Genomic DNA, 9,359 nt, shown 5'->3' on the forward strand with positions numbered 1-9,359 from the left:
GTACTAGTGGATGCTGCTTTCTCATTGGCTGTACGTAATCGCCGATGTTATTTTCAAAAAGAACACATTTCACACGACATGATTTGAATCATCCAGATATTTAACATGCCAAATATCTCACGAAGTGTCGGCGACTCACTTCATGAGGCGATTCTTTCATATTGTGTCATTGAGTAGTTCACACTGTGTGATTGTTACTCGCATGAACGAGCACCAATTTGCCTGTGATTTCAGGTATTTGTCTGCGATTTCTCAAAACCAGTTGGCAAGTCAACATGCTAGTTTCTGCTTTGTTTACATTTTACAAGCACATGTCAGAAGTTCTGTTTTTGCCTCCCATGTTTAAGAAATTCACATACTCTTGAACAGAAGCAGAACATGCACTCTTGAATCTTGATTCAGCTGCCATCTGTTTGGTGTGTTCACGGGCAGCTTTATGGTCCAAACAGAACCAGACGTGAGCCAACACGAGGCAACAACACAGAAGGGATTCACCAGTGCTGTTAAGCCTTCTCTTGGTGTGCAGTGAACCTAAATGCTGTTTGAATTTTTTCTAGAAGAGTCTGGCTGCAGACCATGTGCAGATGCAAGCTGAGCTGCATGCATTGTTTTTAATACGCACACCTAACCCCTCCCCTAACCCTACCGCTCACTGTAATTGCATGAAACTGCATGTTTGTGACTGCGGGCCTTATCACACACCTGGCACAATAAGGCACAAGATGTTCATGATGTGATTTGTCGATATTTTCAGACAAACGCAACCCTACTATTCCCCTACCTTTAAACGCTGTTTAAATAGCAAAATCCATTTGCACCGCTTTGTGGGTTCATGGGTGTGCTGGTCTAAGTTAGAGGTGTGTTAAGGTGCATTGTTGGTGCGTTGCTATTTTGAGGAACTAAAACGGACTGCGCAATTGACCAGCTGAAAGCTTAAGTCCTAAAGTTTAAAGATAAAGTCTAAGTCCAGCACAGATGTTAGTTGTGCTCCTTAAACGCGTACACCTTGCTTAATACACACAGGATGTACAGCAATACACATATCTTTACAAAAAATAAAGGATTAAAATGTCACAAAAATTATGATTTTCTACATGAATATAAAAACCACTGCCTTTATGCCGTTTTCATATCAGGGTGCTTTTTTCAGTTTATTCATGACAATTTGATTAATATAATGCTATTATTATTATTATTATTATTATTATTATTATTATTATCATCATTATTATCATTATTTGTTATATGCATAATTATTTATGTTTTAATAAAAACAAGCTTAGATTTGTCCACCTTTCAGGGTTTTGGGTATATGGGGCTTAGCAAGTGTGTCTGAATATAAGTATGTTTTTTACCACGCTTCATTATTATTGCTCATTTATTCGTTTGATAGAAATTAGAACTGAATTTAGAAATAGTTTTAAAAAACAATTATTTGCGCTTAACAAACAAAATTAGATGCGTAGGCTGATGGATGTCATCAGTGGAGTGGACACAACACTGTTTCCCTATCCATGAAAGTAAAGGAGTAAAGTAAAAGTAAAGTGAAAGTAAAGAGGCCAAATGGAGGAGGCTCGTTCTTTATCCTCGCTAGTGAAGTGTTTAGTTTTTCCGCTTACAAAGTCCACCATGTAAAACATGGAAATGCACCATGGTGTGACGCAACTGACTCTTAAAGGTAATGGGAGATGAGAGTGATTGATTTATTGCACATCATGCTCAAAACAACCCCATAACTCATAAAGAGAATAAGTACAACCCTGTTAGACCCTGTACCGCGGTGCAATCTGTGTTTTCCCATCCTTAAAATAGCAAAAGTGGATTCGGACACGACCATAATGCTATTGTGCACTGTAAACCCTAATGCTGTAACTAATTAATTGAGTTGAGTTCTATTAACTTAAATCATTAAAATTCGTTTATCTTAATTAACCTTGATGAGTATTTAGAACTTTTTCTTATTTTTGAGTTTGTAAAAATTTAATCTTTCAAGTAAGGTGAACAATTCTGCTGGGTTTAATCTATACAAAATGTCTCTTTAAAGTTTCATTAACTCAAATTCTGTCAGCCTAGTGATTTTGCGTCTGACGTCATCCAGGTTCACGTACGTGCTCATGCTTCATTCGTTTTTTTCAAGATGGCGGATCGGCATCGCTTCACACTACAGTAAGTAAAATATTTACAAATCCAAGAAATATTAAATGTATGTTTTAATTAATATAATCACAGTAACAGTTCAATGTAATGTAGAGTTAATCAGGGTGCGTTTACATGTCGTACATTACAGAAAACATGTTTAGCCTCACTTGTTGCTAACTAACGTTAACATTACTGTTTAAAAAGTTAGAATCACTGCAATGTTAGCGTTAGTTGTAATGTGTTAACTCTGAATTTTAACAGAGTGTGATAAAGACAAAAATATTTTAAATCGGCAGATTACATTTTTCAAAAAAAATTAAATCTTGGCGCGAGTATGCCTTTTCTCAGCCTGTGCTGAAGTTGTCATGGAGACGTGCGCTCTCACAACCGCATGTCATGGCGCTGCGCTGAACTCCATCCAGTCTGTGAATGTGGTATTATCTTCGCGATCTGTAGGCACTTCGGAAACGAAAGGCGCAAGAAACGTAACGTTAATCATAACTCAAATGATCTCCGCCTAAACACTTAACGGTATTTTCTGATGACGCGCAAAAACGTAGTCTCAAAACTTAACTCTGTCACACGCAGCTTGTTGCTTGCTGATCCATGTATGAGGATAGCCTGACGGAGAACATTTAAGCTGCGCTCCTCACCTGAGCAGGTACAGAGCAGAGCTTCATTTTACACTACCACATTGAGGTAAAGTTGGTTTTATATTCATACATTCATTTAGTAACAACTTGTAACTCGCTCCATAAATTGTTTACCATGGTACTTTGTCTATTCGTTCTGAAATCACATGCAAGTATGACATGAAAACAACATTACACTAAATGCACTATTTTTTTTTGACTGAACAATGTTGTACTTTGAAAGTCATTGGCTGCTAATATGATTTCACCATTAAGAATATGCAAAAATTACCTTTCTGAAATTATATTATTAAGGAGAAAGTCTGAATGTGTAAATATAAAACTAACTTTACCTCAATCACCAGCACTGATCAACACTTAATATTTCCTCGCGCTTAAGACGACATCTCTGCATATCAATGATTACCTGATTAATGCGATCAGTTAAATGAGTTTAAATGTCATTTAGGTCAAATGTATTTTAAAGGTATGATAAAAGTTTTTTTTTTTTTTTTTTCAATCTATTTTTTAAAATGTTTACTCTGGAGAGAATATAAACAGCCTAAAAAACAAAGTATGCATATCTATAACACATTAATACAAAATTATGTTATTAAATAAAATAATAACAAAACAAAATATTCAAGACATAGTAAAGAAGACAGTTTTCTGATGTGCAAATTTTGTAGCTTAAAATATATTTATATCTTAAAAATATAAATATTTTAGTCTATATATTTTTACATCATTAGACAATAAGGTAAGTTTTGTTATTTCTAGCTTTTAAAATCAGGCCTTAAATTTCTTTGTCGTCCTATTCAGTTTTAGAAATTTCAATACTGTTTAAATTAAATCTGTGTTCATCGAATTAAAGCAACTAACATGATAATCAGCTCTATTGCTAACCGTTTTGGAGGTTAACGTTAGACATCAGGCAATTGTACTACTTCCACTCTCAGCTAAATGACACTGTGACTTTGTGTACATACAGAATTGAAGGTCGGGTGTTGCTGACTACAGATAGGTTCTTAAATGGAGGCATGTGAAAGGTGGGTAAAATATTTATTTTGTACTACTATGCCTGGCATATCCAGATAAAATAAATATTACAGTGTATTTATCAATGATACTTTTGCAGCAAGGAAAGTAAAACTTCAGCTAGACCTTGAGTTCAGTTTACAACATTAAGATCCTGCTTTCAACATCTGATTAACACCTGAGGTAAAAAATAGACAAGTAAATGAAACATAATAATAATATTAATAAATTTTTTCTAGAATTGTATATTTTGTGGTGTGGGTTTGTTTAATGAAATTCTCTCTTGTTTCTTTTTGCTGTTTGCAGAGTACCAGCATGTTACAAATGAGAATTTTCCCCACAAATTCTTTGCAAAACTGGACCACCACCTATTTCATTTGATGACAATTTTAAGGCAAACAGCATCCAAAACTGGCAAGACAGCAGATACCCTGGCTAATCTTTTAAAGGTTTATGATGAGCAGGTATGTTTGGGGTCACGTGTTAAAGTATACATTAAAATATAATTTGAATTTTTTTTTTTTTTTTAATTTTTAAAAAATTGATTCTTGATTTCCAGGAACTAAATGATGTCAGTTCATGACGGACTACTGTTATCAGAGGTCTTTTGGTCTTGCTGCGTGAGCGTGACTTAAGATTCTTTAGGAACACCCTGGTAAGACTTCATTCATTCTTTTCACAATTAGGCATGTTTAATGAAAAGATGAAAGTTTTGAAAACTTTTACTTAATAACATATTTGTAATCAAGAATAGTTGATGAATCATATAATATTGGCTTAGTCATTTTGATACTGTCCTTATATTAATATCCTTGAATTATGTTTTTAGATTGATAATCCTGCTGACTGAAGATGCTTTATTGGCCCTGCATTCACTGAGGGTCTCTGTTGTCCTGAAGAATGAATTGGACACCCACAGCACTCTTCCAGACCTTTCTTGTCTTGTATGGATTAATGTATGCTCTTCACATAATATATAGTAAAGGACTTTGAACTTGTGCAAAAAGTTTTGCTTGGCATGGATGATGGAAAATAAAAAGTCTCGTAGCATGGAAACCTTAAAGAATGAGTTTTTTTAACTTAATAAAGACTGTCTCTGGGGTAGTAACTTCAAAACATTTATTTACTTTTAATTGGTAAGTATGCATTTTATTATATATAGGGATAGTTTGTCCAAATGTAAAATTCTGTCATTTACTAACTCTTCACTTGTCCCAAACCTGCTTGATTTTCTTGCTTCTGTTGAAGACAAAAGTTAAGTAAAGCTGACAACCTGTAACCACTGACTTTCTAATAGGAAAACAAATACTGTGGAAATCGGTGGTTACAGGTCTCAGCTTTTTTTTTTTTTTCAACAGAAGAAAGAAACTCAAACAGGTTTGGAATAAGTAAATGACAGAATCATAGTTCAACCAAGACTGAATATATATATATATATATATATATATATATATATATATATATATATATATATATTGTAACGAGCGCACACATGCCACGTCGCCCTGGTCGCTAATTCAACCCAGCTGGACCATTATCAACACAGGATCGTTCACAGCTGGACGTCATCAAGTGGAGAGGCATAAAAACCAAGCCCACGCAAGGAGAAGATGAGCTTCATTCACCCAATGACTCCATGCGCTAACGCTTGTCTCTCTGTCTCTCCACAGCAGACTCCAGCTCGTGACGATCCCACATCCGACTACTCACTGTCCTTCACTTACTTCCCAGAGCACCTCACCTTGAAGAAGAGCACCGTTTACACCCCATTCACGTTGTAAATAAAGCACCCTCCGGGGTCTGTAAACTTATCCAACTGTGTCGCTGTTTTCCCTCTGCCTCGCTAATATATATATATATATATATATATATATATATATATATATATATATATATATATATATATATAATCTGCTCTCCGTTAAACAGAAATTTGGGGGAAAATAAATGGGGGCGAATAATTCTGACTTCAACGATATATATATATACAGTTTCTGTGTAGTTTACTCTAAACGAGTCACTTCACAGAATGTGCACTTATTATTTTTTTTAACGAATGCCTTAAGAGTAAGTTTTACACTTATTAATGTATTATTAAATTTTATCAAACTTATAGTTGTTTTTTTCTTGAGGCTCTTATGTCTGATATCATATTTACATTGTGGGTAATTTTTATTAATTTCAGAATAGTGTTCATTTTCAATCTCTTTATGTCTAATAGTTTTTATCGTTTTAAGACATTTGTAATTGCATAGGAGACAAATTTGAAAGTACTGTTGGACATTTTTTCTTTAAAAATAAATGTCTAAAATGGTATTGTCTGTGTGTTTTAAATTACAGATTTATTTTGACAGATTTATGGGGTTTAAAGATTAAAATAATGGCTAATTTTATTTGTGAAACTGACGATGGAGAAGTTAATTTTAAAAAATGCTATCAAAATGTATGAGCTGGGTGACTAAGTATGTAAAGGTGAGATAAATAATTAAAAATAAGTTAATTGCTATTAAAATGTATGAGCTGGGTGATTTAAGTATTTAAAGTTGAAAGAAATTAAAGCAATTAAGTTAATTGGTATTAAAATGTATGAGCTGGGTGACTAAGTATTTAAAGTTTGGAAAAATTAAAACAATTAAGTTAATTGCAATTAAAACGTATAAGCTGAGTAACTTGGGTATTTTAAGTTAGGTGAAGTGTCTTGCATGAGTACAACAAACTCAAAACTTAATGTTTCTGTTTACTTAAAATAGATAATTTCATAACTTAAAAAATTTGACGTAACTGATTACCTCAAATTTTTTGAGTTTTGTCAACTTATTCGGGATTACAGTGTGCCATGCGCTTTAGACTTTGCACCTAGAATGTTAAAATAGAGCCCTGCGTGTCTCACCTAACATACAAGTCTGTAGTCAGACACTATTGATTTTTTGTTTCAGCCTCCTATATTTGTTCAAATGTTTCACTTTAAAGGCAATTATATAAACCTATTAATTTAAATAAACAATAAATTATAGGACCTACATACAGGAGCCTGCGAAAAATTCTCATTTTGGAAGAAAATTTCAGAAGGCACTTAGAGGTTTCTTCATCTGAACTCATCATATGTGCGTAGCCTGGATACCTCACCATTAATCCCAGAAAACAGAGCTTCCCAATCATGTTATCCAAGAGTGTTATTTTTCTGTCAAAAACAGAGACATCTGGACCAGCAGGTGCTTCTGTTCAAGCATTCACTCCAGAAAATCAATTACGATGTACTGAATGGGTGTATGAGCAAACCAAGCATACAGTCCCAGTAGAGATGTGAAGCACGATCAGTTCACATAAGACACATATGTAATGCTTGATTTAGCTTGTATTACCGTTTTGTAAGACTATTAGCTTGTCTTTTGTCTTTGCAAGTAACTATCCATCACTAGAGTGTTTTATTTATGATATTTTCATGTGTGACTTTTATTAAATTACATGAGCACAGACAAGAGAAGACAGAGAAAGCTGTTTTCCTTAAAAAACAAACAAACAAAAAAAAAACAGAATGGATTAACATTTATTGGTGCATGCACAGAATTATTATAGCAACTCTCAACTAAATTATCCTAACTTATCAGAATATATAGAAACATATTAGTCATATTTTTGTCTTTAATGTAAAATTTGGCAACCAAGTGGCTCAGTGGTTAGCACTTTGACCTGACTGCAAGAAGGTCACTGGTTTGAGCCCCGGCTGGGTCAGTTGGCATTTCTGTAAGGAGTTTGCATGTTTTTTTTGTTTGTTTTTTTTTTCATAGGCTTTCTCCAAGTGCTCACTTTTCCCCCACAGTCCAAGGACATGCGAATAGGTGAATGTAGGTTAATTGGATAAACTAAGGCACCATTTAAACTAATTCATTAATTTTCTTGTCGGCTTAGTCCCTTTATTAATCTGGGGTCGCCACAGCGGAATGAATCGCCAACTTATCCAGCAAGTTTTTACTCAGCGGATGCCCTTCCAGCCGCAACCCATCTCTGGGAAACATTTAAATTAAAATGTTTTAGTTTTAAAATGCATACATTTTGTTTTGTTTACGTCTTCTGTCCACTCTACCCCAGAGTTTTAAAGCCCAGAAAATTGAGCTTTTGAAAATGAACCGTTTTCCTTTTTAAATGCTTCTGTTTCATGTCAGTGTGAATGGGGAAAACGGAGACATCTAAAAACAGGTGTGGTTGATAGGGGCTTTTTTCTCAATATTAAGTGCACAAAGTTCAGTTTTGCACCTTTTCTATTAAGTTCAGACTTCGCAAATTTGATATGGAAAACAAACTCCCGAGGGCACATCGGGTAAATCTTTAAAGGGAACAGTGTACTTTATAATGTCATTCACTTCACCCTGGCTATGTTGTTTCACTTTCTTAACAATGAAAAGCAAAAATGATAAAAGGAACTGCCTATTTTAATTTTGATATTAACACACACTAAAAATGTTAAGGCATCATGTAGTTGCATATTTATATAACTGTCATTTTCATTGTATGCAAATTTATAACAAAACTTAGCCTATAACATAACTGCCTCCATTAATTTCCTTCTAAAAACACAAAGCATATGCTGCTCAATATCAGTTTTAATAATCAATAACGGCCATTATCAAAGTATAATGTGAAACAGGTTTATACAAAATAAGCAAGCAACATATTAACCTATCTTTGCACTCAGCCAAAAAGCGGTTCCTGAGAACAAGTAATAGATTCAAAAGACTAAAGTGTCATTAGATAGAGACAAGGTGAATTAAATATCACATTTAATAATTATAGTGAGTTTAGATCCATCAGTAGATCCTTGGTGAACTATCCGACATGCACTGCTCTCATCTGGGGAAATGTGCTCAAAGCACCCACTGACTGTCTGAAGATCAGACGCACGCATACACTGTAGCAAATGAAACGTGTTAGCGGTATATTGAGTGTATATGTTTGTAAATCTGACTATAAAGGATTCAATGCCTTACCAGCCACAAACTTCACCGCACATCACGCAGTTCTCATGTCTCATCACAAAGGGGCAAACAAAAGGGACATTTAGCCTACAATCCTTGCACAACCTATGCGTTTATCTGTTATCTCTCACTTTTGGTAATATCCAAATTTACGTGCGATTTTGAAAACCAGATCTAAATTTAGCAGGAAAGATCAGGGGCCTCATGTATCAACGCTGCGTACGCACAAAAACTTTGCGTACGCCAGGTTTTACGCTCAGAATCGCTCACGTTTAGATTTACTAACGATGAACTGAACGTGGGAATGTGCGCAGCTTCACGGCAGCTTTCTGGCTGGCGTACGCACATTTTTTGTGCGTGTGTGTTTTATTGGCGACTCCTAGAGGCAGTTGTGTTAAATTCCTCTCTACAAAGTGTCTGAGCCTTGCAATGGCAGCTGTATGAGACGGGTTCATCTAGTAGGTATGTAAGGTTTCCATACCTTACAGTTGACCAGCTAAACATTAAAGCGCAATTTGCAGCGGTCGCCTGTTTTCCCAATGTAATCTGAGCGATCTACCGCACGCACATTGCTATA

At 34.8% G+C, this 9,359-nt stretch overlaps 1 long non-coding RNA gene across 4 annotated transcripts; it reads left to right on the forward strand.

Annotated features, from left to right (window-relative positions):
* The first annotated feature begins 2,121 nt into the window (after window positions 1–2,121).
* LOC147843156 (uncharacterized) lies at window positions 2,122–6,123 on the forward strand. 4 transcript variants are annotated; one of them, XR_015944693.1, is made up of 7 exons: window positions 2,122–2,624; window positions 2,728–2,800; window positions 3,763–3,820; window positions 3,910–3,992; window positions 4,116–4,273; window positions 4,369–4,464; window positions 4,639–6,123. It is a non-coding gene; the product is annotated as an uncharacterized LOC147843156 (long non-coding RNA). The 4 variants fall into 4 exon arrangements; XR_015944692.1 differs by having other exon boundaries at window positions 2,122–2,166; XR_015496105.2 differs by having other exon boundaries at window positions 2,122–2,800.
* Window positions 6,124–9,359: the final 3,236 nt, after the last annotated feature.

This window comes from Danio rerio, chromosome 7 (genome assembly GCF_052040795.2).
Source record: "Danio rerio strain M-AB ecotype USA chromosome 7, GRCz13ab, whole genome shotgun sequence".
Classification (NCBI taxonomy): domain Eukaryota; kingdom Metazoa; phylum Chordata; class Actinopteri; order Cypriniformes; family Danionidae; genus Danio; species Danio rerio.